The sequence below is a fragment of the Chaetodon trifascialis genome, chromosome 22 (assembly GCF_039877785.1).
Source record: "Chaetodon trifascialis isolate fChaTrf1 chromosome 22, fChaTrf1.hap1, whole genome shotgun sequence".
Classification (NCBI taxonomy): domain Eukaryota; kingdom Metazoa; phylum Chordata; class Actinopteri; order Chaetodontiformes; family Chaetodontidae; genus Chaetodon; species Chaetodon trifascialis.
In genome coordinates this window covers 16937113-16964773 of record NC_092077.1, presented here as the reverse complement: position 1 = coordinate 16964773, position 27661 = coordinate 16937113, and the positions used below count along the sequence as shown (strand labels likewise).

The following is a 27661-nucleotide window of genomic DNA, read 5'->3' as shown; positions in this document are numbered from 1 at the left end:
GAGGCACAAACATGTAATACAGGTGCTTGAGCCACTTGGAGATAGTGTATAAGGCTCAGAGTTTCTGTTTATCTTTCAAAGAAATATATCCATATTTTCAATGGGAGGCGATGCCTTCAAACCAATGTTCACATAGATTTTTGTGCTTACACCCAGATGTTAGATACAAGGAGATGTTAGTGCTACTGAAGCTTATAGTAAACAGTATCTTCTTATGACAAGCAGATCAGGGATCTGAACCAGAGTCCATTTAATGTCTGCTTGTGACCCATAGCCACCGGCTGCATGCGTCTATCCTTCCACCAAATCTAGTTTTCAAAATACAAAATATGCAATAACTGACAGTGATGGCTTTCTCACACACCATAGCTGTTCAAAGAGGCTGCGATCACATCATTTTCCATTTTCATACTCATCAAATCATTAAGTGACCCCTCATGCCCTGAACAGAAGCATCTGCATTCATAAAGTTTCCCTGCTCATTTATTCATGTCTTTCCTTAATTTGGGACCCATCTGTATGCATATATTATATTACATCCATCTATCTAAGGCTGGGCAGTGTCTAATGAACTGGTATATGATGATGTCCACACTGAAATATTGCGATGGTTGATTATATCATTGTTGGATATTAATAACTATTTCTATTTTTTGCACATTCACAGGTCATCCTCACCTACTCACCTGGTTTTTCCATGCTTCTCTACAACCTGTGCTTAAGATAGCTCATTAAGCAGATTATATCATCACCTGCTCTGATTAAAACATTTAGTCACAGATGATAAATGGACGTTCGGGGGTGCTTAGCATTTTAAGGCAAGGCCCTGTGACATCATCCCACCGTGTCACTAAAAAAACCATGTACTTCACTTCTTCTGCGTGACAGACGGCATCTCCAGGCCTGTGGAGGTCAGAATCAGAGGAGGTGAGAAAGTAGTGCAGTTCCTACAAGGCTGAAGTAGGACAAAACACAGCTATAGACAGACAAACTGAGCGTCGGGTTATTTTTATCGACAGGCAAGGAGTCATTTTGATCCACATGCTGGCACACCACCAAGACCTGAGACCCAGTGTATTTAGCTACATATCGATTCAACATTTAAAAGACTAGTTCAGCGGCTGTATCAGATTACGGGAGCCACAACCCCTTTAAGCCTCTGAACGACGCCAAATCCTGTTTTAAATAACATTACAAGATAAACTCTGCTTAAGTATGTGGTTAATGTGAAGGATTGAAAACACAAGAACCAGGAGAGCATTAGCATGATTTACTGACTCCTCAGTAATCACGCAGACCCCCTGATGATCCAAATTCTGTTAAAGAATCTGGGTCACATTGAATAAATGTTAGGTTTGTTATGTTAACACAGGTCTGGCCTGTGTTCCAGTCATTCAAGTCGGCAACGATGCCTCTGAGGCACAACATCAAGCTCACAAACGGTGTCAAATAAACATCAAAGGAGGGCTGGTGAAGCAGGTCAATGAGGGAAACAATAATTTAGCCTCTGTGGGACAATTTTAACTGACATTAAATGAATGATATTACACTCCAGGGCAAGACTGTGTACTTCTCAGTTTTCCTGCTCTGAACACATTCATCCTGCAAATTCAACCAACCACACGCTGCCCTGTGACTGTGTGTTTTCCACCCAAATCTCTTTATATATGCATCCAGCGAGCCCAGAGAGAGACTGATGGACAGTGTGAGAGAGGAAGAGACAACAGGGCGGAGTGCAGGAGATAGGAGGCAGACGGAGAGTAAACACAGAGCCAGTTAGTATGTAGTGACCCCAAAGCCTGAGATGGAGTCATGAGTCACTGACTGTGTTCACTGTACACAGAGAGGGACGGTGAGACAACACGGAGGGACAACATCATGATACACGGGCTCAATCAGCACCAGGTGATTTACAGTAAAAGGGCAAGAAAAGAGGAGCTTTTTGTCCAGAGAGGATATATCCTCCTGGGAGCAGAGCAAACAGCTTCTCACAGCTGCTAAACCACAAAAATCAACAACAGAGAGGAGACAACAGTGTGCACGCAATCAAGCCAAACAGCCAACTCAACAGTCCTACAGCACACGTTTCTGGGATTTAAAGCTTCCACAAATAAGATTCCTGACATATCTAATTAATTTTTCACTGCTTGGCTGCTCAGGAGTGAACTACTGATGAAAGTACAGTATCTCGATTTTGCCTTTTCAAATTATAACGCAATTTGTGTTGGCAAAATTGAAATCTGTGTGCACCAATGTGGAACCAAGGGCAATTAAGAGATGTTAACGGGTCTTCAGAAATGAATGTGCCAACAGTGATGCTGTTTTTCTGACACTCTGTGGCCTGTCCTCAAGTTATTCAAGAACTAAATTGTGTGATATTTAATTAGGGCTGATAATTAACGCTTCAACTTTCTCTTTCTTTCAAAACAAAGCAAGGTTGTGTTGAAGTGTTGATGAAGCTGTGTTTCATCTGTGGAACCTGAGCTGAGCTATCCTTGTTTGTCTGATTCTTGGGTATTTACAGATGAACAGATGAAGGTGTTGTTCCGAGAGTCTGTTATGCAACAATGCTTTGGCCACCAGACATCATGTCTGATTCTCCAAGGGGACAGACAGATTTCAGGTTGCAGCAGTATCTAGTGGATATGATGCCTCATTGCACCCACTCCTTCCAAATCTGCACAGCAAACAGTCCCCTGATTGATCACAATGACGACAGCAACTCCGGCCTGCTCACTACGACGAGGATGTTGTGCTTATGGTTTCATAAAACTGAGTTTTGTATTGATTGAACACATAGAAGTAACAGGTCGGCAGCCAGTCAGGGATGTTGGTCTGTGTTTGCCTGGTGCACTGGCCCCACGAGAGCTCTAAGCGGGGTTGGCCAGCCAGAGTGGGAGGATGGGATCCAGAGTTATTGATTGAAGCTTCTCATAATCTGTGAACAGGTCCGGAGGTGCTGCAGGGCTGAGCGTGGCGAGGATGTTTGTGTGTGCTAGTGTGACGCTCTGACATGGAGGTTGCCCTTCCTGCTGTCACTGAACAGGTTCAGCACCTTCTCTGAAGAGCAAGGGTGTCTTGCGTGGCCGCCAGAAAATGTCTCATTATGTTACACAGTGAAACAGACAGAAATCCCTGTTAGTCAAAAGAATTTGATTTGAGGTTTTAGAAAAGATTTGTATTCCGTGCAGAATAAATTATCATTAATCACTGAAAACAAGGTGCTTCATTGATTTTGGACTGCAGTATGAATAATCATGCTGGCTGAATGAGCCTAATTGTGTGTACTGGTTAAAAAAAAGGATCAAATGATTGGTTGTATTGCCTCGTGGAGAAGCTTTAGCTTTTCTACTTCATGGCTCTTTGTTGCCATCTCACTGCTAACATGCTGTTGGCTCGCTCAGCTTGTTAGGGGGTGTCTGCACCTTCATGACTGATCTCATTTTCCTTCAGCTGCTTTTGTCACTGCTCCTCTGCAACCACTGTTGTTGTTGCACATTTTGGTTTCCCTGTTATAGTTACCTATTTAATATTCTTGCACCTTTACTGGCATTGAGTATAAATAACCAAAATGGTTCCAACAGCCTCCATGGTCACTATCACATTTTGTCCTCCCTTAAAGGGTCTGTTCACCTAAAAATCACACACAAAACCCGAACATAAACGGATCCTTCCAGAAATGGGATGCTATTCTTTTTTCTTTATTTGTGATTTTGCAGCATTAAGGTGACTAATATTCAGTCTGGGTACTGGGCACTGGGACTTTTAATTGGAAAACTTGTCGTTAATGGAGGCAGCCTTACAGAGATTGTTTTGCAATGCACAACGCATGCATAATCCATATTTGTAAGTGGCTGCCTCTTCATTAACAATGTTTAAGAAATGAATGTGAGGAAATCCATCATTATCTCAACTCGCAATCATCAAACCCTACAGCGGGTGGAAACTCATAATCTTAGGCAATTTGCATATGCAATTAGTGTAAGCTTCAAGGAAAGGATGTGATTGACAGGACTGAAATATTTTGCCTAGTTGGTCTGATTGAACCCAATTTAGAGAGTAACCATGTACTTTGTATCTCCCCAGCCATTTTCAGACACGACAGCAGACAAAGAATGACAATGCCGTGTGACAGCTTGATCTCCAGGCTCCTATTGCAGCAAATATGTCCAAGAGAAAGAATTTTCTCACCAAATTATTTGGCCAACATCACTGTATTACGAACAATCAGGACAACTCTTCAAGTGGCCAACTGGCACCGAGCCTATTTGTCAGGATGGCTTTGAAAATGTTGACACCATGCTAAGAAACCAAAAATCACACTGTCAGTTGGATAGAATTTCATTTCAGAGGAGACCCAGACAGACATAGGAGACATTTTATTTTTACCCAAGGTCCCGTCTTCCTTTCTTTCTCATTTTTTCAGCCCCCCTCTCCCCAAGGTTATTTATTTGGCCGTGGAGTCAAAATCAATGGCAAGATCAGCATGAGGAGTTACAGGCTTTCGCTGAGTCTCTTGCCGTGCATGTGGGACGTGAGGGGACAGCCATGTTTCATTATAAATTCAAGGCCAATGTGTTCCCAGGGAGGGAAAGCAGGATGTCAAGGTAATGAGTTAATTTAGGAGATAAGGAACAGCAAATGTAATCTCAGAAATTTCACCAGCAGCAAAATGGCTCCTCAAGCCTGAGGTCCATCCTATCACACAGAGGGGAAAAAAGTCACTCATTATCATCACAGTCTTAACTTCTGGTTCTCTACAGAGCAGTAAATAAGTGTAATCATCCTCTCAAAACATAGTACAGATTACCCTGAGGCTTCATTGTAAAGATCAAGTTAAACCCTCCGGTGTGAATAACAGAGCAGCTTCAGTTAGCTTCAAATGCTTCAGCTTAAGCAGTTAAGTGCAGGAGTCAAACAGCTTCACAGAGCACAATCATTTCTGCCACTATCACAGACCCCAGACTACCCGGTTCCACAGCATTATATCAAATTTAAGCAGATGCCTAGTTATTATCCCCAAGTGGGCCGGGTTGCCCCGTGGTGCTGTGGTAATGAGTGTTTTTTTGTCTGGCTGGGTGGACATGTTTTGGAAGAAGGGCCTCTGTCTGCCCCCCAAGAAGCTTGGCTCTGAGAATGAACTCTGCACAGCGTGGATCTATATGCCTCCACATTTGCATCATCCTTCATGGGAGCCACAAACATGTCAGGCGGCTCCATTTTTCAAGGATGAAGGGGTTGGTAGATGGCAGAGTAAACAAGAGGAGAGGAAATTGAGGCCACTTGCTGTTATATCTCTCTGTCTTTTGAGCTGTGGGCTTTTGCTGGTTGTGCTGTTATTCCAGCAATTGACTCTGGCTGTGCTGGTTGGCAGTTCTCTCAAGTGAAAACATTCCTGTAGTTGAGGGTGTAATGCTGTGCATCGTTTTTCTGAGCGGCTGCTAAAAAGAGGACCATCTCAAGAAGGTGCGGGGACAGCAGCGCGACGCACCAGGAGCAGCTTATGAAGACGGATCATGCAGAACGGTGTACAGGGCTCACACGTGTCATCTACAGTACAGCGCTAACGGGTGAGGAGGAGCATGGGGGAGGCGGCTGGCATGACAACCTACAGCAGGCAGGAGACTTGGTTGCCATGGTGACAAACAAGGATGTTTGCATCAGAGGCAAATCTCAGCGGTCGGCGGCGGAGGGCACACATGCAGTTCGACTAACAGTAATGGAGAATCGTCGGGGCCAGAGATGAGAAAAGGTGGGGTGAAAGGGAGGAATGCCGTTTCCTTATCACTCGGCGTTCCCTCGCAATCTCTTTTCCACAGCAGGGATGAGCCACACTGTGGGAGGGGGTTTCTGTCTAACTCACTGGTTCAACAGCTAATGACACCTCTTGCCTTGCTGTATTAGAGAGAAGAATTAAATCATCGTCACAGTGGGGTCACTTGAAAATATTAAGGCTGTAATGCTGATTATGTGCCTGTGCATTTACTCTGTTTAATCCGTCCACAGCGAATTTAATGAGCGTGCAGTGACCTTGATTGGTAGGAAAACAATGCAGCAAAGTGTCTGCTCTCCTCAGTCCAATATGCACGGAGCTGGCAGAGAAGTGGAAAATGAAAGAGGCAATAAGTTGTATATCTGTGACAACTAGTCAGGCTTTCCGGCACATATTGAGATTATTGTGATATGTTTTAAATCCAAGGTCATTTGAGTCACGTACAGGGCGGTGCAGGGTGACACTGATTTTAATTGCTTTTTTTTATCCCATCGTGCCACTGTATCACACACTGCTGGGTGTCGCGTTGCTTTATGACTCATGCATCCTCCAAGGGTGCCCAGTAGCAGCGAGGGAGCTGTGGCAGAGCCAAGAGGCAACTAACTTGGACATAGTTTTCTCTGTTTCCCCTTGTTGCGCTGACATATTTCTGGGGACGCCGACGGAGGCTCTGGAGAATTGTGAAAAGCTGTAAAGACACAATTAGCCTTTTCTGCCTTATATAAGACTCAGCATGATGCTTGAGTTGTGAATGTGTCATTTTGCACAAATTGATGTGTTTGCCTTTGTGACACTTGGTCCAGATACTAAATTTCCCCCCCCAAAAATGGCAGCTGTTTCACTCTTACAAACTTGTGAATGGGCGACGAAGAACAGACAAGAATAATTTGGATTCTAGGCTCATCTCCATGCCGACACTTAACACTGTCAATACAGAGTGGCTAAAGCAACAGGGGACCAGTGTGGAGCACCTCTAATCTAATCATTTCAGACAAAAAAAGCCAAACAATGTGAGTCAAACAGACAATTACACAAAGCGAGCAATTGGTTAGGTTATTACAGACATTACCCTGGAGGTAAGGTGGCACTTTCTCCTCGGTTTCCTTTGCTACTAAGTTAAAGCCTTGATATCAGCCTGTCGAGCAGGTGCATCATGGGATGCCCCCATGTGTCTTTAGGGCTGGGTGGATGTGAGGTAAGCACAGGAAGAGAGGGATGGCCTTCTTTTAAAATGCCTTTTTACATTCATGAAACATAGAAAATGTCCTCCAGGGCCTCTTTTTTATGCTGCGTGCCCTTCAGTAATAATTAATCTACTCTTTCATTAGGCAAAGGGGATGTTTCGCCCACTATGTACAGGCGAGGCTGGGGACTCAGGAGGACAGACACAGAGCACGCAGGCCAAGGCTTGTGTTCCTCAGCAGTCCCACACACCCAGATGGTATTAATCTCTAATAACTTCCCCACAAAGCACCTTCGGGCAGCGGCAGGAGAAATGCTACGGGCAGATGATGCGTTTTACCACTGCTAAGTATGAATCAGGATATTAAAAAAATGTAGGAGGGCAAAAGCAATTTCCCCCTGAAGGGGATTTTAAAATTACAGCTCTCAGACTGGAAGTAAGTTTTGCCGTAAAATCATTTTCTCGTCCTTACCTATCACAATGAAACACCTCTCCTCCGCCACCGTCGCTGTACGTATAGACCGAAAATAACTTCTGTAAATGAAAACCTCTCTGACAGACAGTCACGACAAAGCAGTGAAATAAAGCCTCCTTAAATACACTTTGTACAGTCTATTGTGCATTTATGGCAGGCAGTTGTGGATGTAGATAAAGAGGTGGATTCACAAAATGAATAACAGCCTGTAATATTATTTTTTGTAAACATTTTCCTTGGGAAGGCGAACCAGAATGCTGTCAATGTAACATTGATTCACTCTGACTACTCTGAAGCCATTCACTTGCTGTATTTAATTAAGCAGACTGTTGTATCTGCAAACCGAGGCAGACATATCCAACACAGGCTTGTTTATTTTACTGGCTTCATTAGACATTGCTCAGGCTGCGGCGCTGATCCTTTCAGACTCACTGCAACTTAACAGCAATAGTTTCGACCACGCTGCAGCAGATAAATGTGAATTTAAATGCAGTCGTGTACACATGGAAGAATAGGCTTTTGTCGCAGAACGAACAATGCTTTGGTTTTTCTGCACAAATGAAAACATGCTTATAAGCCTTGTTCTATTGTGAGGAGAGGTCCCACTCACGCTCTGTTTAATTCAGCAGCTTTGCACTGTCAAACAAGCAGCATGGTGGAGTTAGCAGAGAGAACTTAAGCTGTCATTCGTGAGATGCTTTTCTGAATTTTGGTCAAATCATCATCTTTGGGGCCAAATGATCATTGCAGTGATGTTTGTGTACTGCACACCCCAATTATCAAACAACGTGAGTCTTTTCTGAAATACTCATTGAAGTTTCTGAAGGTCTTCTGTTGTCTGCCACGCTATGGATGCTGTTGGGGTTCATACTAACAAGCATTTCTTATTGTGGCAAACGGAGGCTATTTTATGTGAAAATGTCTCCAATTATGATTGTTTAGCTTGTCACATAGTAAAAATATCAACATTTTGCATGCATTACATTTAAAAGAATGTGTATCTTCCTCCGTTTAGCTCTGTAGAGAACACGTATGTGTGTATTTGTAAGAACATCAAGCAAGTGGATTGATCATGTAATCAGAGTCTTATCTCAGAGGGTCCACAGAGATCATCAGTTCTACACACCGTGTCACCAACACAGAGCTTCAAATTAGGACTTAGAAAAGCTAATTAGCCTATCAGTGTCAGGCCTCCACAGCAACGCTGATACCAGTTAGCCGAGCAATAAAAGCTATGAGGAGGACCCTCTCCAATTAGTGCCTTATTACTGTACATGTGACAGAAAGTGAAGTGATTGCGACGCAGAATGATCACTCTTTTTCCTTTGAATCTCACTGGATTGGACGTGACGTTCTGATTTGTTTTCATCAGGTTGATTTGGACCAAAGTGTAACTTGATAATAACAACACAGAACATGGAACACCATGGAAACTGCCAAAATGTGGATGCATTTTTAAGAAGCAGGTTTTTTCCCAATCATGATAGGCATTCTTCACAGCACCTGCTCCAAATGAAGAGAAAGTAAATTATGCTACGTTTTGGTGTCTCACACACGCGCACACACACACACGCGCGCACGCACACGCACACGCACACGCACACACACACACACACACACACACACACACACACACACACGTGGAAGAGGTCCTCTGAGAGACAGAGGTAGCGTGCTACCAATAGCTCATCACTTCTACAAACGCTCAGGAGTGCGACCACATCGGCAGATACAAGACGCAAGTTCACTAAAGACCTGGTGGCTGTCGAACTGAGTCAGATATTCTCTTTGACAAAATGAAAACGCTGCGTCTGTTTCTGGTCAAGCATCGTAAACGAGGTCAGACCCACCCACCCAGTGTGCTCGCGCTGCATATGGAGTATGACCTGTTGTGACCTGATGTGTTACATCAAACATATTTATTCAATTTTAAATATTCATCAAATATTTTACTGATCCATCAGTATTAGACACTTCTGATGAATGTGCTAAAATTGTAAAATACAGAATTCATGAGGATTAAAATGGAAAGCAGACTTTCAGAAACAATAAACGGGAACCTGGAGAATACTGAAACACTTTTCATTGGGTCCTCGCGGTCTCATCATAAAGCAGCTAAAATGATTTTATTAGTATGACTGAAATATGGTTCAGCCTTCAGGATGAAGATAATGAAAATGAAATCAATTCAGGTCAATTATGTTGCTTTCTTTAATTTGGTTTGTTTTATTGACTTAGACCGATGAGACTGATGAAATAATAACATTTTAGCATTTTAGCAAACTAATAAACTCAACACTCACATTTTAAGCCTTGTCCTCCAGTGGAAAAGACGAGAGACAAACACATTTGCATATAAGCTTAAGAGATTTAGACTTATGAAAAAGACAGCATGTGAAAAATAAGCCTGTGTCCAACGTACATGAAGTGAAGGCACGGTTAATTTGCCTTACAGTGGTGTTCAATATTTCATTTCCATGAAGAAAGTAAACACAGCTAATAGAAAACTGTGTGCAGTCATGTTCATTTGGAGGAATCAACACTGTGCAAGTCGATTTTTCTGGTTTTTGATGACAGAAGCACATTTGAGGAAGGATCCATATTCAACATGTGTCACTCTCAATTCTCCTGATCTACTGATTGACTGTAGTGTTTTTTGCTCGTTTTCATTTCAAGGTCAGTTAGACTGATCGATACTGGAACTTAGGGACAGTAATATATTTTTCAGTTTTCAATCAATGTTTTCATACCCAACTGAGTTTCTTCAAAAAAAGCTACTCCTGTAATTACTATTCATTTCTAATATTCATATTTGTAGTTATCTTTAACATGAGTGGTTAGAATGACGCAAAGACAATGACATGATGATTATAAAGGAGGTACATGGGCATGTAGGACAATCCAAGCAAGAAGAGCAGAAAAACTAGCCCTGAGGCATCCATCTCCACCAGCATGAGTTGGCCTCTGCGGTGACAGCGTCACTCATCTGTGCACGTCCTGCTCACATGGCAGGCGCCCACTACCAAACGGCCACACACAAGGTCAAATCATAAGAGAGATGCTATTTATATCCTCCATTTTGTATTGCTATCCAGAGCAGAAACAAACACCTGCCTCACTGTCTTTACTGTCCTTGCTTCTGTTACACTTTGCTTTTTCCTGCCTCCACCTCCTCTCCCTACGTCTTCTAATAAACTGATCATAAGTGAGAGGTTTCAGCCAGATGCAAAGTAATCCTGGCAGATGCCCTTTGTGTCCTGACGGCCTTTGGCTTTTTGAAAAGTTCACTCAAGATAACTCAGCCCAGACAAAAGGTTAGTGCTGCTAAGACATGAGTCTCGGGACTTTGGGCGTGTACTTCTCATTAATAGCTCTTTAATAAGCCTGATACAACATCAACAACAGACAGCTGAGTGACCACTTGATTAGTTTGGGAGTCAACACCTGCTCCTGCCCCCTCAGGTTTGCTGTAAATAAGATCAGAGGACGATGTGTGGAGCTTTCACAACCAAAAAGAATCCATAATATCACTTGAGCTTCATCTTCACCCAAACTCCTATCACACAATTTCAAAAAAGTCCCAGGTGATGATTACACTCAGCCAGGGTTCCCTGAAACCCATGGGCATGAAAAATACCCTCAAGGTGTTTCAAAAAGCTATTGCCGGCCAACGGTCCACGCTGCATCCATCAGGGCAGGCACAGCCTCGGCCTGTCTGATTCAGTTAGTGCTTATGAAATGGAGCATCTGCAGAAGCTCCCACAGAGTATGTAAACATAAGCTCTGCCTTGGGAAATGAGCTGAGGGGTCATTTAGATTTGGGTGGGGGAAGCATGGAGTGCTGCCTCGCTCTCACTCCCTCCGTCACCTGGTAACAGTTTGACACATGGGAGCTTCCTGGCTAATGTATTCCAAGCGCTGGGCTAAACAGCAACACCTGAGCAACCCCGACTCCCCTCCCCTCCTCTCTCTCCCGTCGCATTGGCTGATCCTGCCTCCTGAGATATTAGGTAATCTGGGAGCAGGCGAGAGGTGATAGGCCGCCCATGTTTTAACGATGCCTTATTTGTCAGCGAAGCCGCGCTACAATCACCACGGATATGCTTGACATGTTTGCAGAAAGCCAGGAGCCATCCATTCTGTGTGCACTGTGCAGTAGCCATTTGGCGCTCTATCAGTTAACCTGTGGGAAGTGATAAGCCTCCTTTAGAGCAAGGGGGGTTCCCACCAATCATAACAATAGCTGAGATATTGGGTAACATATGGAACTCAAGTGGCTTTTCAATTGTATCTGCTCACTCACTGTATAGACTCCTGAGCTTAAAAGATTGCGACTGAGCAGGAATTCATTATCACTGGTGAGTTTGTATAATAGATTATCAGCACAAGGTACAGTCAGACACAAAGCAGGCAGGAGAAAAGTCACAGACAGAGAGGGATGTCTTGTTCTCTTTTCAAATGGCATTACAGCTCATTTCCGAATCAATAGCTTGCTTCTTTCCTCCCTGCCCAAGATAAACCCATCACAATTGAGGGATGGAGGAGAGTGGGGAAAAAGAAGAGACGGGGCACCAGAGCCACAGCCGGCCCATTTTATCTGATGGAGAGAGGTGAACAAACCGAGGGATTAGCTTCCATGAGATGAAAGCAGCTGCTCGTCTTCCATCTCCATTCCCCTCCCCTCCTCATCTCTCCATCCGCCCACACATCCACACCGTGGTCTCCCCTCGCAACCAGAGACATGCTCTATATGTTGGAGCCGATCTGCTATCGCCAGCTGCGCTCCACCCTGTACCTACAGCAGCTTCCCAGCAAGCACGCCACGCACAAAAGCCCTTCAGTGCACATGGCGATGAAAGGCGCGTCGAAAACAGGCGCCAAAATTGGTGTCACAGAGAAGCGTCGGGAGTTGTAGCAAAGTGTACTTCCCCTGTGGCACGCTCAAATCACCCACCCCTCCTGATTATGTCACCTACACACCAACACACATCCACGCCGGCATAAAAAAAACACACACTCACAAACAGGCAGGAGACGTCCTGTTTCTTTGTAACTTCTGGGGCAGCCCAAAGAGGAAATGTGCGCTCTTACCTGGCAACAGCAGCACACCTTCAGCATCAAATCTGCTCGCCCTGACAAGGAAGCACGCTCATGTGGAGTACGAGAAGGGAGTCTTGGAGAGAAAGAGTGTGTGTGTGTTTGTGTGTGAGGCTGGGAGAGAGAGAGAGAGAGAAAAGAGAGAGGAAAAAGAGAGGAGAGAGAGAGGGAGGGATAGTGAGAGGTGGAGCCTTGTTTGGAGGAGAGAGGGAGGTGGAGAGAAAGAGGGCTGGATGATGACTCTGTCTGCCTTCTGTATAGCCAGTCTTATGGGAGCAGTGTGGATGGCGCTAGATCGTCTTCTGTTCAAACACACTCGGCGTATGAACCTTGTGAAAGGCTGGGAGATAGAAACCCGAGGGCAGAGAGCAGGGGGAGGAGGAGGAGGAGGAGGTGTGAGAGAGACAGGAGAGACTCTGGGCTGTTTAAGCCAGCATCGTCACACAGCAGTTCCTAGGAATCCCTCCAGTAAGAGGGGCACTGCATCACTGAGTCCTTGGCTGTGATTGGCTGGGTAGTGAGGAGACGCCAAGGATGGTGGGCAAGGCCATGTAACCTAAGATGACCCTTTCTACACATATTAACATGCCCTATCTGTTTTTCTCTTCCCCTCTGGGCAGCCGTCACCTTCAAGGACGCTTCAAAAAAATCCCCTCCCCGAGGATGTTGGGATCCCTGCGAGCATGTTTATATGTGTGAGTGTGTGTGTGTATATTTGACAGTTCATAGTAAGTCATGACCTGTCCTTGCACATGAACAAATACAAACACATATGCACGCACATACACACAAACACACACACACACACACAGCATCCTACAAGAACTTGCCCATGAAGGAAAGATGATTTCCCCAGAGGAAGGCTGTCTATAGAAAAGCCACACAAACACCTGCAAGGACAATCCTTCATTAGAGTGATTGAATATGTTGTTACACTGGCCTCAAAACCAGTGGAGAGGTTGTATAGTGAGTGCACACAATTTTATTGTGAAGTGCCAGTAAGTCATAATGTTACCTCAATTGTTTTGAAATTCTCTTCTCTGTAATTTAACGCCACTGATGCCAAAATGCTTCAGCTGCACATATGGAATGATTTATGTAATTATTCTGTCAATTAAAATTTGCATTATGATAATTGGCAAATTAAAATTTTAATAAAATTATCATGAAAGCCTCAATCTTATGTCAAGGCTTGACGTTCAAAGGAGGAAATGGGCCAGCTGAGCCGTGCCAGGAAAGTGATCATGTGACACAGGGTTCATGAATATGGAAAGTGGCTGATAATTCCATTTTTAGTCCGCTCAGGTAGCAAACTAGGCTTTCTATTGGCTGCACAAGAGAACTGAATAAAAGCAGAGCCCAGCTGCACTCAAAGGTCAGACACAAACCGACAGGCTGCAGGATGAATAGAGCTCTCTGTCTTGTGTTTTCCATAAAAACATAAAACCAGTCGACATGACATGTGAGACGAGGTGTTGCTCAGGAGGAGCTGTAAGGGTTCTTAAGCACATAATATACTGTAATCACCAGAGTCAGATGATTAACAAACGCCTCAGAATCTACTTGAATTAAGCTGTCATTGGGCATTCTGGGGATTAGAAACCTTAATCGAAGTGTGCGGTACTTACACATGTCCAATTTATTGCGAATGGCACTGCATGTGTGGAGTTTCCTCCAAAGAGTTGACCGGCCCTTTGCCCTGATGTCAGGTGACTCCAGTCCCCCACAAGCCTACAAAAGACAAACAGGTATAGAGAATGGAAGGATGAAAGCACAAATCATTTCCCAAATAAATAAAATTCAAAATGACCCACAATCAGTCAATTATGCACTGCATCTTAGAAAATAAGGCACTAATTTTGAAAAGCATGGGTTCAATTTTGTTACTTTATGGTATTTTTAACAGCAACATAATATGGTATATGGTGATATATTTCTATATGATATGGACTTGTTGACATAAATAATCAGAGGAAGTGTAACACTAAGTCTCAACATAAGGTGTCAAGCCTCTTCCAATAACCAAGAGAAGACAGGCTGCTTCCTCTGGTGAGTCACATATGGCTCCCTGCGGTGATCTGTCTTTATCCAGCACTGAAAGGTCATCCTCCTGTCCAGCATAGTTTGTTTTCCTAATACAAGAATCCAATAATCAAGGGTCTATTTAAAGCTACAAAATATTTTCATTCACAACAATGTGAACAGATTTTGGACCTGACCAAAAAAGACTTGACTGAAAAATCATTTCTACCACACAGTCCATCTAGTGGGGATTCTGGAGCTTTCAACCAAATCACATGAGCTTTATGAGCAGGTGATAATTACGAGAAAGATGAAGTCAATATTGCAGAATGTCCTTAAAGAGAGAATATGTACTGAAACTCATATCTTATCTTGACCTCATCGGTAGCAAGTGGCATTAATGAAGCAGTGTTTACTTTTATGTAAAGCCCATTATTGGCTCAGTATATCATGTATAAAAAATCCTTCTAAGTCAAGCCTCTTGTCCTTGGGTGTCCCCAGCCAAGGCACTGGACATGGCTTGTACAGTGATTACTGGCCTTAATGGCACTTTTTCTTGATATAAAAGAGCTCATTGGTTCTGGAGGGGCTCCGCTGGCACACTGACACTGTCAACAGCAGGAACACCAGCTGCATCCTCCCTGGTCCTGTTCAGAAATAGCCTGGCCCCAGTCGTGGCCCTGGCCCTATCCCAGCCAGCAGCCCCCACTAGGCAGGCGGCAAGTCTGGCTGCATAAGCCTGGCTCAGAGTCCCCCCCGTCCTGGAGGACAGAGACGCCTCTGAGGCCCGGAAGTGATGGGGCGGCAAACATCGCTGACCCCTCGCTGTACACACAGTGTCCTCTATCACAGTCTCTCTCGACTAATGGGCTCGGAACAAAATCAAAGTGACAATATTAATCATGTGATGGGGAAAATAATTAGAGGGGCAATAAAGGACAGCGTGAGTCCCTTCCCCTACCCTCCAACATACAACACACAACTGATTAGTGCTTGGCTTTGTAAGCGGGTGCTGGGATGGTTTTGAATGTGGCCATTAGCAGCCAATTACTTCACCAACACCTGAGATCTGGCAGCAGTGACAGTATAGGTGCCAATCAACGTCACTTCCACGTCAAGAATGACTTAAAAAACGATATATGGTAGATGCCACTGTACACGCCATTTAAACAGAGACATAATGAGCATTTTTAAGTGCCTAGGCTTTTAAACAGTTCAGTAAGAAAACATCAGAGGATACACTCTTTGATCATTCAGTCCAACCAACCAACCAACCAACCAACCAACCAACCAATCAGACTGCTCTTTTCAAGGTGCTGACGCAGAAAACTCCTGTTAGTTTCTGCCAGTCAATGTTATTCCCTCATTAGAAAATGTCACCAGGCCATTAATTGCTTTCATGCTTCCAATACGGCCAGTTGCTTACGAGCAGTATTCTTCAGCAGCATTAGTCATCCACACCTGGCTGTGTGGATGAAAAAACCCGCTCTGGTCCAATCAGCCCTCTGCCGGTGTGTGATTCATAGAGAGAGAGGCTTGCCCTGCCCTGACTGCCTGCACACACGGCGCCTCGGGAAGCCTGGTGTTTCTCTCTCTTGTTTACAGATCGACAGCATCACTGGGAGAAGCCTGGCCACAGCCTGTGACAGACTGATGGATGATGTGACACTCATGCGCCACTGTGTCATCTCTGCATCCCCCATTCTCCCCTCTCCCACTGACACTCGCCGCCTGATGTGGGAAAGGAGGAGCACATTGTGTGTTATGCATGTAGATCAAGCTTGAAGCTGCACCTTTCCTTCCACCATGAATCTGTACGTAGAGGAAGGCCTCATGGGTAAATGGTGGGCAGCTGTCAGCTTGCCTGATCGTTAACGGCCAGATGACAAGGGTAGAGCCGCTGCAGATGATGATGCTCAGGAGCGGGTAAGAGCAGAAAAGAAGGGTGACAAGTAGAGGTGACAGGACATGAGGGCAGCAAATGAATCTGCATAGAAATGAGCGAGCTCCCACCAAAAATTACACATCTCAAGACGTCATTGCAAAGAAAAGAAAAGAGAAAACTACCACCACAGTCAGCAAATGGAACCGCCTGTCTGAAAGATCACAGACCGTAGTCATACTCTGGAGGAAATGTCATGCATAACTAACGGTCATCGACTCGTCAATGCTGCTGCATAATAAGTCACATCAACAGTCAGCAGGGTGACTCATGGGTATGTGAATCTAAAAAATTAATGAGAATGAAAAAAATAAGAACATTCGTAAAAACAAAACAAAAAAAATCCTGTCATAATTAATTCGAATTTGGCTACTGCAAATGAGTGACGTGGCTAAAACTGGACATGATCAATGGATTTTTTGGATAAGGCAGTCTGGGTAATAGGCCTGTTGAAATTCAAATTAAGAGCTTAAAGTCTCTCAGACATGTCTGCCAATTTCCCAGATCTGTAAAGCGAGTAAACAGCTCTAAGTAATGTTCTGTATGCTGTTGGATGGATTAATCTTCTTATATTGATTTTAACCTTCCCTGCCATCCCTTAAAGCCTCACCAAGAAGATGGCAAATAGAGGACCACTGGGCTAAGATTCACTATTGAATGACAAGAATTTCTCAAGTGACGTTTCCAATCACACCTTCTGTGATTCTCAATCACCGCAGTGAGGCAGATCAATGATGTACCACCCACAACACTCCATGACGTGGACCCGGCTACTTTGTGAAGTTATGTTTTGCCTTCAAAAAAATGACTTTTGCATTTGCGGAAACAAATTTGCTTGTTGAAAACTGGCAGCATGCTGAAAGCTGAAGATTCACAGCCAGCTCTTTGATCTTGGAAAGTCACTTTAAGTGGTCAGAAGTGTTTGAAACAAAATGGAAAATCAACAGAGGTGCATCTTGCTGTCTTCACCATTATTCACTTCCTCTCGTCTGAATGATTGCTGTCAGGAGTCATTAGTTACTTATTTCCCAACAAATTAGGTTCTGCTTTTGAAGGCAGCCAGATGTGCGGTAGTAGCTCCACTGGAATTCTTCACCTGCTTCCACAGTCAACATGGCCTCTGTATTGCAACAGTAAACAGCAAACTCCCTTTGGATATTACAAATTCTGTATTATTCCAAATGCAGCACACAGATTACAACACACAGCATCTTGCCTGTTTCCGGTCAGCTCTGCGCCTTAGCCGGCCAACAGCTTGCAAGGCCGGGGGAGAGATGCACGCTCAAAAGACAAGCCCCATAAGGAGACACACACAATGTTAATCTGTAATCGTTGGATCCAATTATGGCAAAAACGACTGTAGACTTTAGTTTGGGGGAAAAAATGTGAAGTTACACAAACTGACAAAGACAGCAGGTTTAACACTTACCTAATCCAAGAATCCTGAGGGGGAAAAATCCTGTAATGTTTTCACCACCGCTGAGCCTGCTAATGGTTTCTATTGTTATGGCAAAATTGAGTTCAGGAGATTATCTTAAGGCTGAGACATGGTGGGGTAATTCCCTAAATACACTGAACGCATCACGGACTAAATGGGAAGCTGCGATCATATCTAGTCTGCTACATACAGAGGAGCAGGTGTTCTTAGAGGTGGCTGTATGTTATGACATGCATTTCATACATGCTTAGGTCATCAAGATATTTTAAAGATGAAGATATCCTGATATACAAGTAAAGTTTCAACAAATCTCAACAAAAGCTCAGCAAACCCTCCACTTCCAAATAGAAATGTAGAAATCAGCTCAACATAAATGCCTATGAGGAAATGTCCTTCACCACAGCCACCCTGATCCTCTCAGGGGTCATCCAAGTAGAAGGTGAGCCACTTCCTCTTATCAGTGCATCCAGACCTTCAACTAGCCTTATCGCATTTGGCCCAGAGATATTTGGGCCAGCCATGCACCGACACCTCCACACCAACACATGATAACACCTGTGATCGTATGATCATACATCGACCCGTCTGTCAGCCCAGTCATTTTCAGGTGCTTGATAAATGGGGCTAGCATGTTTGCCTGAGAGCACATCATCTTATTATAGGAGCCAAGATGGCTCCCTGTCTGCCTCCCAGTGACAGTGCAGCCAACTCCACATAGAGTGCCTCAAAGCTAATATATTACCTGGCTCTTGCACATGGTGATAGGCTGCTCTGTGGTTCAATCCCATGTGAAATGATCCTTGATACATGAGATCTTTTCTCTGCTCACCCAAGGGCAACGAAACATGCCCATCCATGAAATAAATCAATGTGCATAGTGTGGATATCATATGACATGTAGAGGAAAAAAGGTGGTCCTTAAGTCTTGAGATGCAATCTCGTATATCAGACAATGTTATTGTCAAGGGCAACTGGACATGAAAATGATTCTCCTCTCTTCAGTTTGACCTGGCTGGTGGGTAGTCCCAGGTATTTGACCTCTGTGGGGTCATTATCAACAATCTATGAATCAACTTGAGTGTGGCTGGCTGTGTGAACAACAGTCATTAAGGAAGTCACATGACACCAACTGTGAGAAGTTGTTAAAAGTAACCACTCACCTACTGAGGATAGCAACTCCCTTAAACTGTGATGGAAATACGTGTTGCACAGCTAAGATTGTTCAAATCCACATAACTTTATTTTCAGATAAAGATGACAAGAACCTGATGCGCTGACATAAGAACATGATAACGGCATCATAACCGGCAGCTTCAATAATAGATTAATTGACTATTGGACAAGTGCTTTCCAGTTTACTGACATTCGATGAACCAAATGAATAGTCGATTACTTTAGAAAACAATGAGCAGATTAATTGATAACGAAAATACTGCAGGCTGAACTGTGGTACTGTTATACATTTTGGATTTTGCTCCAAGTATACCTTTTAACAGTAAATAAAGGGTTTAGGAAGTTCATGAAAATCAACCTTATTGTTGGCTTGTGTTAATTATAATGCTCAAAATTCTTGTTGTATGATGCCTTGACAATAAAATCAAGATATATATATTTAATGCCTTAACTACTTCTCATGAATGATTTTTAACTGTGAGGCTCCTCTTCTGCTCCTGTCAGTAACACTTAATGACATCGGTTTGCATTTCAGTAATACAGTCATACAGTTATCATTGCACATATTGAGCATGTATAATGGTTAGGTATCCTAGGAAAAAAAAATCCTCTTGACAAACTAATGACAAATCAGGCAGGGTCAGGTGGCAGCACACACATTACATTTCTGCAAATTTGAGCAAACTCACTTTTGCTCGTCTGGGCCCACTGACTCAGTATTAATGGCTCTATGAATTTAATAGCAGATGGGGGACATATAGACAAGCTGATACACTCATCATGCCAAGACCTATTTAAGGTTGATCCACTCAGCCTGAAAAAGGCCCACAGACCTCTTGTTTGTCCTGCCACTCCTACATACATATGGCCCATCCTCAAACCTCCCTTCATTCTTCCAGGTCAGTGCACTCCTACACTCCCTCTACTGGAAGTTAGCAATGAATTCACAGCACTGTTGCTCGCTTGCATCCAAGGCTGCAAAGAGAGAAAGACTTTATTTACCTCCAGGGTCAAGACCTCCCCTACACATCCAAGCAGCTTCCTTCTCCCTATAATCAGCTGTTAGCAGCGATCCTTTAATTCTCTCTGCTTAGCTTGTAGGTCTTTTCCAGACCCACCACAGATGATCATTCCCTGGCAGAGAAATGGCTTGAATACACTCTTGTGGATTTATTGATGGTAGATTGTAGTGTGTGCTGATTACACAAGTCAGGTGTATTTGAATCTTATTCTGCTGTTGCCCTCACTGTAACCCACCATAAAAAAAAGACAAACGCAGCAGTTAAATACCAAAAATGATCAAAACGGCTGCACAAGCTGCCTTTGTTTACCCAGCCCTCCAAGGTTACAGCTAGATTAATTTTCGACAGATCCTTCCTCCAGTCAATTTGCGGTGTGTATACCTGACAGATACCAAGCAATAGTTCCACCGAGCAAATTATCCTGTCACAGGCTTCGCTGATATCACATTGTTTCAAGGCCAAATAATTCAACTCTTTCTCTGTTGCACTGCAGCCATTGCTTCACTGATGATTTACTATCATATCGTTTCCCTCCAGTGGGCCTATTCTTAGTGCGGGTATCATCCTGATCATGTGTTGGAGAGAGGGTTATTTTTAGTCGGGCTGTCACGTGATGTCAGCGCAAGTGGAGTCTCACAGCTGTAGGCTACTGGTACAACATGTTACAGATCCACAGCTCCCAGCCTGGAACAAATGACTTGCATCCTGTGGATCTCAGGACATATTGAGTGACATCAGGTTCATAATTCAGACAGATTTACCAACATATATTTTTATCACACTCTGGTGCCCTGGACAAACAAAACACTGGCCACTGAGGTGTCCTACTGCATGGACACTGACGGAAACAAACATTTACTGCCATATTTCCAACAAATATTGACCTTTTTTGACAGCTTTCAGTGAAAAACAACTAATTTTCCAAAAGCACTCAAACAACAGCTCATTCAGTCATATTGTTATCCTACCGGTCTTGTTCGATTGAGTAATTGCACCATTTCAAATGACAAAAAAACACATTTATTTAAAATGATTTTTATTAATCGTTTGTCTTAAAACGGTTCAGTCTGTCATTGCTGTCCACTGACTTTGTCCTGCTCTGTAATTCATAAGGTGGGAACTACCCACTCGCTTGATTGAGAGTCATTCAGAAACAGTGACGGAGAAAAAGGTTAATGTAATTACTGATTGTTCAAGGATAGAGGAAATTTTCTGGTTCAGAAATGTTATCCTTTCTTCAAATTATAAATTAGAGCAGTTTGCATGCTGCTTGGACGGGGATCACTTGAAGGAGGTTGAATAATTCATTTACACATTATGCCATTTAAGTACCAAATGTATGCAAAAGCCACAGAGAAGCAGGTGAAGGACAAACTGAAAACTGCAGACTTCTTATTTAATGGATGTTATTCCCTCTGCTATTGCTAGAATCTCATCTCTTACTTTTAATTTATTCAGAAAAATAAGCATCCACTTACATAACAAAGACAGGCCATCTGTGGAAAATTTTGAGGAAAAGCACAAGTCCAAAGGAGGCGGAGTAATTATGAAGCATCACACTGTAATTCAAGTTTTGATTACCACCTGTGCTCTAAATGAAGAGCAGCAAAACAACAAAGTTCTCCTGAAGAACAAAGCAGATCCATCCACACCTGTAGGGATCAGAGCTGATCTCAGAGCCAGAACAATTAATCACAGAATGGTTAAGCAGAGATGACAGGAGCAGCCGACACCCTATCATTTTTGTGGGCAGAATTATCTATAATTTAGCTCAGCACATAACACAAGGAGGCTTGTATCATTACTGAAATGTACTCATTGAGGTAGTTTTTTCGCTCCTTTCAGAGGATTGGAAGATTGTGCAATGCCATCGTGTTTCATACGGCTGGTGGTTCTGCACTGTAATTTTCATCTCAGATCATCCATGGTTATCAGTCATGGTCAAAAGATTCACTCGTCCCAACACCTCAGAGAAAATAGTTTGGCTCGATGGTTTTAGAGAGCAAAAGAAAACGAAAGGAGGCGGACCAGCAGGCAAACTTAGACGAAGAGGAAGAGCTGTCATTCTGCCGAAAGGCTGTAATCGAAAACTTTCTTTTCTAAAGGCTTTTGGCAGAGTGTCACAACAGCAGGGGCAAGAAAAATGGGAGGTCAGGCGTCATGTCAGCATTTAGCTTCCAAAAAATTAGTTTTAGCACTGTGCAAGACTGTAGACAGGAGCTTTACACTTACACATTTTACTGTATCTGCGATATTATTTCATCCTCAAGAGCAGCTCTGAAAGCCTTAAAAAGGGGTCTCTGATTTTCTCAGACATCAGGACAGAAATTACAGTCTTTAGACTGAAACAGGTTGTGCAATCTCAGCAGACAAACTGACAAATATAGCTGGAATTGGCTGGTTACAAGGAGAGATGACAAGTTAGTTTCAGGAGTTCTAGCAGTGGTATGCTACAGTAATACAGTGCTTACTTTCCCAAGAGAAGAAACAAGTAATGAAACAGGCATCTTTGAAGTATGGCGATACTAGAGGCAATAAAAAGCTTCCAACATCTCCTTATATATAGTTAGCATTAGACTGTAAGGTGCACTTGCCATTTTCAGTAATTTACCGGTATGAGTAGAGCTCCATTTGGAAATCTCACGACACACACTCACTACATAATCATTATCTAATCATTTTCTATGAACAATCTTCCTTTCCATCTGCTTTAGAGTAGAATGGACATTACAAAAGCTTTTTCTACTTTGCACATTATGTCCGTTAGCCTTTTAGAAGAACAACAGTATTAGATCTGGTGGTCATTTACTACCAAAATAACAGGCAGGTCTCATTTCAGGCCATTTTCCAACAGATGGGCCCTGAACCCTTATTTTAAAAATTACAGTGATTCAAAAAGGAAATTGAAATTTAGTCCTATCAAAAGATAAATGGGAATCCGCTGTAAAAATGAATACTGAAGCTCTCAGGTTACGAAACATTGTTAACGGCTTGGTGACACAGCCTATGGAGATGAGGATGTGCTGCTTAGACAAACATTTGAATAAGTAAAAATGACAGTCAGGCAGTTTTAGCTGCTGTATTAACTCCTTAGCCCAGTGAAGTGTATAAAGCTATCATCTGGTGGCCCATATAAACACACTGACATGACTTAATTTCAATGAAAGTATATCAGCTGTCTTATTTCACAGGCCAGTGCAGAGGGACAAGTATTCAGCAGCCATTCCTGATTGTTATACACTGCTCTGTTTTGTATTTCTTCCTTCAAGTGTCTATGGCATGTGTGGCCTTTTGTATCACAGAACAGGATTACCACAAACATAAACTGACCCCACCAGGTTGGAGACTATACTGTACAGGCTGCTTAACATCTAGTGTCATGACCTGTTGCACAATTATCTCTCCACATATATATTTCCATATATTGTTTTCAGTGTTTCAAATGAATAACAAAACATATATTCTAATATTTGGCTCTAAGCTGCCCAGGCTGACTATTCCTCCAGCATAACTCAACAATCACTGCCACAGCATGGACCAGTCAGAAAGGGAGTGCTGATTGCAGCTCATCAGCCTGTCAGCTGGAAGTGCATACTGAATGGAGCCCATGGTCAAGTGGCTTTCCCTACTGCCACATTTCCCTCACTTGACTGCAAATCAAAAAGTTGTTGTTTTAGTCTTGAGATCAGTTAAGTTGTGGAAACGATGAGAGAAGCTTGAATATTTGGCACGTCTCAGCCTGTTTATAGCCTCCATTCACACACAGGAAGAGGGGCTGAGAGAGGCTTACCATCTGAAAAGCAGATGAATACCCACCAAGGCCAATGCGATGTAAGTGGACCCACTGTGGCACATCATGTGATCAGCTGCTCTCGCTCTTTAGCGCCTGCAGCTAGGTGCCATTGTATAATGCCATTACAGCTAAGTCTCCTTCCCCATACACTCCAAGCTGAGCTTATCCTACAGATTTCACTTCTGTGCAGCCTTTGGATCCTATAGACACATCTCCCTGCATTCACTGCAATCCTCTGGCTGCTTAACATGATTAAAAGTAATGGAGGGACCCTTGCGAATCTGCAGCCTCCTCTAAGCAGTTTGAAAGTGAAGCACTCCATCTCTTTGTCCAGCCCAACACTTTGACTGTGTGAGATAAATCAACATCCTGCTGAAGCCCTTTTCTAGTGATTAAGTGGCTGCTGCTGCTGCTGCTGCAGTTACAAAGAATGGACATTACATGGGGAGTACATTGAAAGAGCTGCCAAGCCCTGAAAACATCCATTAGTAACATAGAACAGTGCAGTGCTACTCTGTATACTAAGCATTGAAACATTGAAAAAGTGATAAGAATGTCCGCACACCAGCATGGTTCTCTAATTTCAGTAACATGCCAAATAATATTGGCCGTTCTACATTTCATTTTTATTTTCAGGACTCCAGAGGCAGTTCACTGAGAGGTGCAGTATCGTTTTCACACATCAATTGCTCCAGTTGCAAATAAAACACTAAATTAGCAGCAAATATCACATTATGCCTCTTAATTACAGAGTTTTTAATTAGGGACAACGAATGTGTTTTGAGAACGCATGGAGATGCAACTCAATCCCCAAAGTTTTCCTCTTCTTTTCGTTTGCTTGTCTCACTGGCAAAAGAAATAGCAGTTCAAGCAGACAACCTCCCACATAAGTCCACGCCAAAGACCTAATACCAACATTTTAAATGCATCTTTGAAAAGCAGTGATTTTCAAAATGGCAGTATTTGTGAGACTGGTGAGAAGTGGATGGTGAGATTTACCTTGGAGAGAATAACAGTGATATCTGAAGAGAGAAAGAAAATGAGCAAAGAAAGTGGAAGCACACGGACGAGGTGAGGTTATCAGCGTTTGTGCGCATTATTTGGAAAAAAAGCTGATGTATTGTGAGAAAGAAAGAACGAAAGAAAGCCACAGTGTCAAATCAATAGATAGACTGTCGCTGTTTGTCCCTCTGTGGTCTAACATAATCGCTGCAGCAATTCAGACTCAGAAGGTTTTAGATAAACAAACTACAGACTTACAGTCAGACACTGCATACAGAGCCCATTATTCATGTGAATGCTGATTATGTCAAGTGGATAGTTAGTGTTAACTGATGCAGGCCAGACCAACAAGAAAACACCAAGCTCAGCACAGATGTGAGAGTAATAATAAAACCGGGGCAGTTACAAACCTACAGGTGGATTCTGGGGAAGAGATAGTACTTATAAATTGCTTTATGACCAGCAAAAGCAGTGATGGGTGGTGAGTCTGAGAGTGACAGGAGCAGTGACATCAACTGCTGGGAAAATGTCTGCTCTTCTGTTATCTTATGTGAAATGATGAGGAGATGACCATCCAATGGATTTAATGATGGGGACCAGTTTATCCCACAACAGTCTCAATAATCTTCAGTGTCTGTATAAAGTGTAGTAGCACTTCATAAAATCAGCAGCATAAAGCACCACATTATGTGCCAAACAACAAGCAAAAGAGCTCAGCCAAGACATGAAAGCACTTAATAAAAATACTGTTCAGGTATAGCATCTAGCTAGCCACTGGCCCACAGCAGAAAAGAGCAGCTAAGCAACGTCATAGCTAGCTTACTAATATTAGCCTGTTAGCAAACAAGAGCAGGCACATTAACACATTAACTCAACCTCAATAGAATTTGTACAAGCTGCAGATTCTTACCTCGGTGTTGTGAAGCAGTTGGCATCTTAGTAAATCCTTCAAGGACAACTGATAATACCAGGACAGGTAACTTCCAGCTTCCGGTTTGAGTCGCGCCGTTGACTGTTACCGCTGGAGAACAAATGACGCAGTTGGGATGCTAGCTGGCTAACGCTTGTAACGTTAGCTAAGCTAACTGTTAGCAGCGGCAGAGAGAGTAACACAAATACGGTTATTTGTTCCTGTAACTTGTCCCGTAGCGACATTTTTGGACTCTAAGACGGCAAAAAATTTCTTCTTAAACGCAAAATTAACAAAAAAAAAAGTGTTTGAGATTCAGTTTCCAAACAGTCCCACAGAAACATGGCGGGGCAGTTAAAAGGAGCCGGATGTAGGTTAATTAGGAAGATTCATTAGCGTTAGATATGTGCTGCCAGTCAAGTGTTGCCAGATTTTTCTCTCAGCTCAGCTATGTTTCATTGGATTTGGCAAGTAAAAATTATTTCAGCCAGCTAAAGATAAATTTAACTACTTTTTGTACTATCCTTTTCACCCCAAAAGAGGCTGTAATCAATGGATAAGAGGGGGAATGCTATCCCTCTTGTTAGCAAAATGACCACAATGCACCCCCCTTATTAACCTGCCATCCCCCCTTTCCATCTCCTAATAGCAGAGAGAGTGCAGGAGCAGAGGGGTTGTTTAGTTGAATGTGTTGGTCTAGTCTGGCTGACTAATTGATCCTTTATCTGGCAGTGTTGTGTATTGATAAATCAATGGTGCTGTCTGCTGCTGAAATAGCAGACATAATGCAACTGAGTCCCAACTTTCTGGCAGTTTGATCCTGGATCTATAATATTCTCTAAACTATATACTATAGATACACAATTCTGCACTATGTTGTAGCCTGTACAGTGTATGCAGTGTGTAGTGTCACCTTTATGATCAAAGTAGCAACAAGGATTTGCTGAAGAGTGAGAGGATCACGAGACACACTGCTGCCTGTGTTTTATATTCCTGTAATATTTCTATTATCAGTCCTGCTGTGCTGCTGAAAATACACCTCCAGACCAATCCAGCTCTGTGACAGTATATTTTAGGGGAGACATGACTAGATATAGTTTTACTCTAAGTGTTTGGTGTTAAACAACCCGCCATCTGGCCATAATGAAGCGGCACCTCATCCAGTAACAATCACTACGACTATTACTATTATTACTTCTAGGCTGATTTTTATTCTTTTCAAATTACTATTCTGTCAGCTCTGCAATAAAAGCCTTGTAGCAGCATACATCTGCTCCTATAAGTGAGGACTTGTTATGTTTTATGTCAGATTTGGCCCTGAAATTCTCCTAATTAAACTAATGAAACAGGAGCCCAAAGGCAAGGCCGAAAAACTCCATCTAAAATATAAACTGTACTACTATTGTGGTGATTGGGTGGATTCGGGCTCTGACTGGGCTATTTAACGTCAGTCAAATTTTGCAGCACCACAAGTAGCTCTCTTTCAAACTTTACATTTTTCCTATTTCTTACCACTAACCGGTGATCAAAGCAGACAGGTGCAATCGCAGGTGGTCTAGCGGCCATACAGTGAGTGTAAGGCTAAAATAATGTCCTCAACAAAGGCCTTGTGAGACTCTCGCTGTCTTTCATCTGGCTGAGGGAAGAGATAAAGAGAGAGAGCAGGCACGAGAGCATCATTACAAATCCATCTACAGTCTTTATCTAATCACTAATGGCTTTGGAGAGGAGTTTCAAAACCATTAACACTGCTGTTTCACAATGTTTCCCGCAATATCCCCCCCATCCCACAGCCAGTCATTATGTAAACAAGAGCACAAAATCTGCTGTT

The 27661-nt window shown here is 43.0% G+C and overlaps 1 protein-coding gene across 4 annotated transcripts in view; it reads right to left on the bottom strand.

Moving 5' to 3' along the window:
- Positions 1-12655, bottom strand: part of syt1a (synaptotagmin Ia) — a 147338-nt gene extending 134683 nt beyond the window's left edge. For all 4 annotated transcript variants that reach the window (XM_070991556.1, XM_070991560.1, XM_070991555.1 and 1 more), the window contains exon 1: positions 12523-12655. The gene's annotated coding sequence lies outside the window, so the exon portion shown is untranslated. The remainder of the gene's footprint in view (positions 1-12522) is intronic.
- Between the last annotated feature and the right edge of the window lie 15006 nt (positions 12656-27661).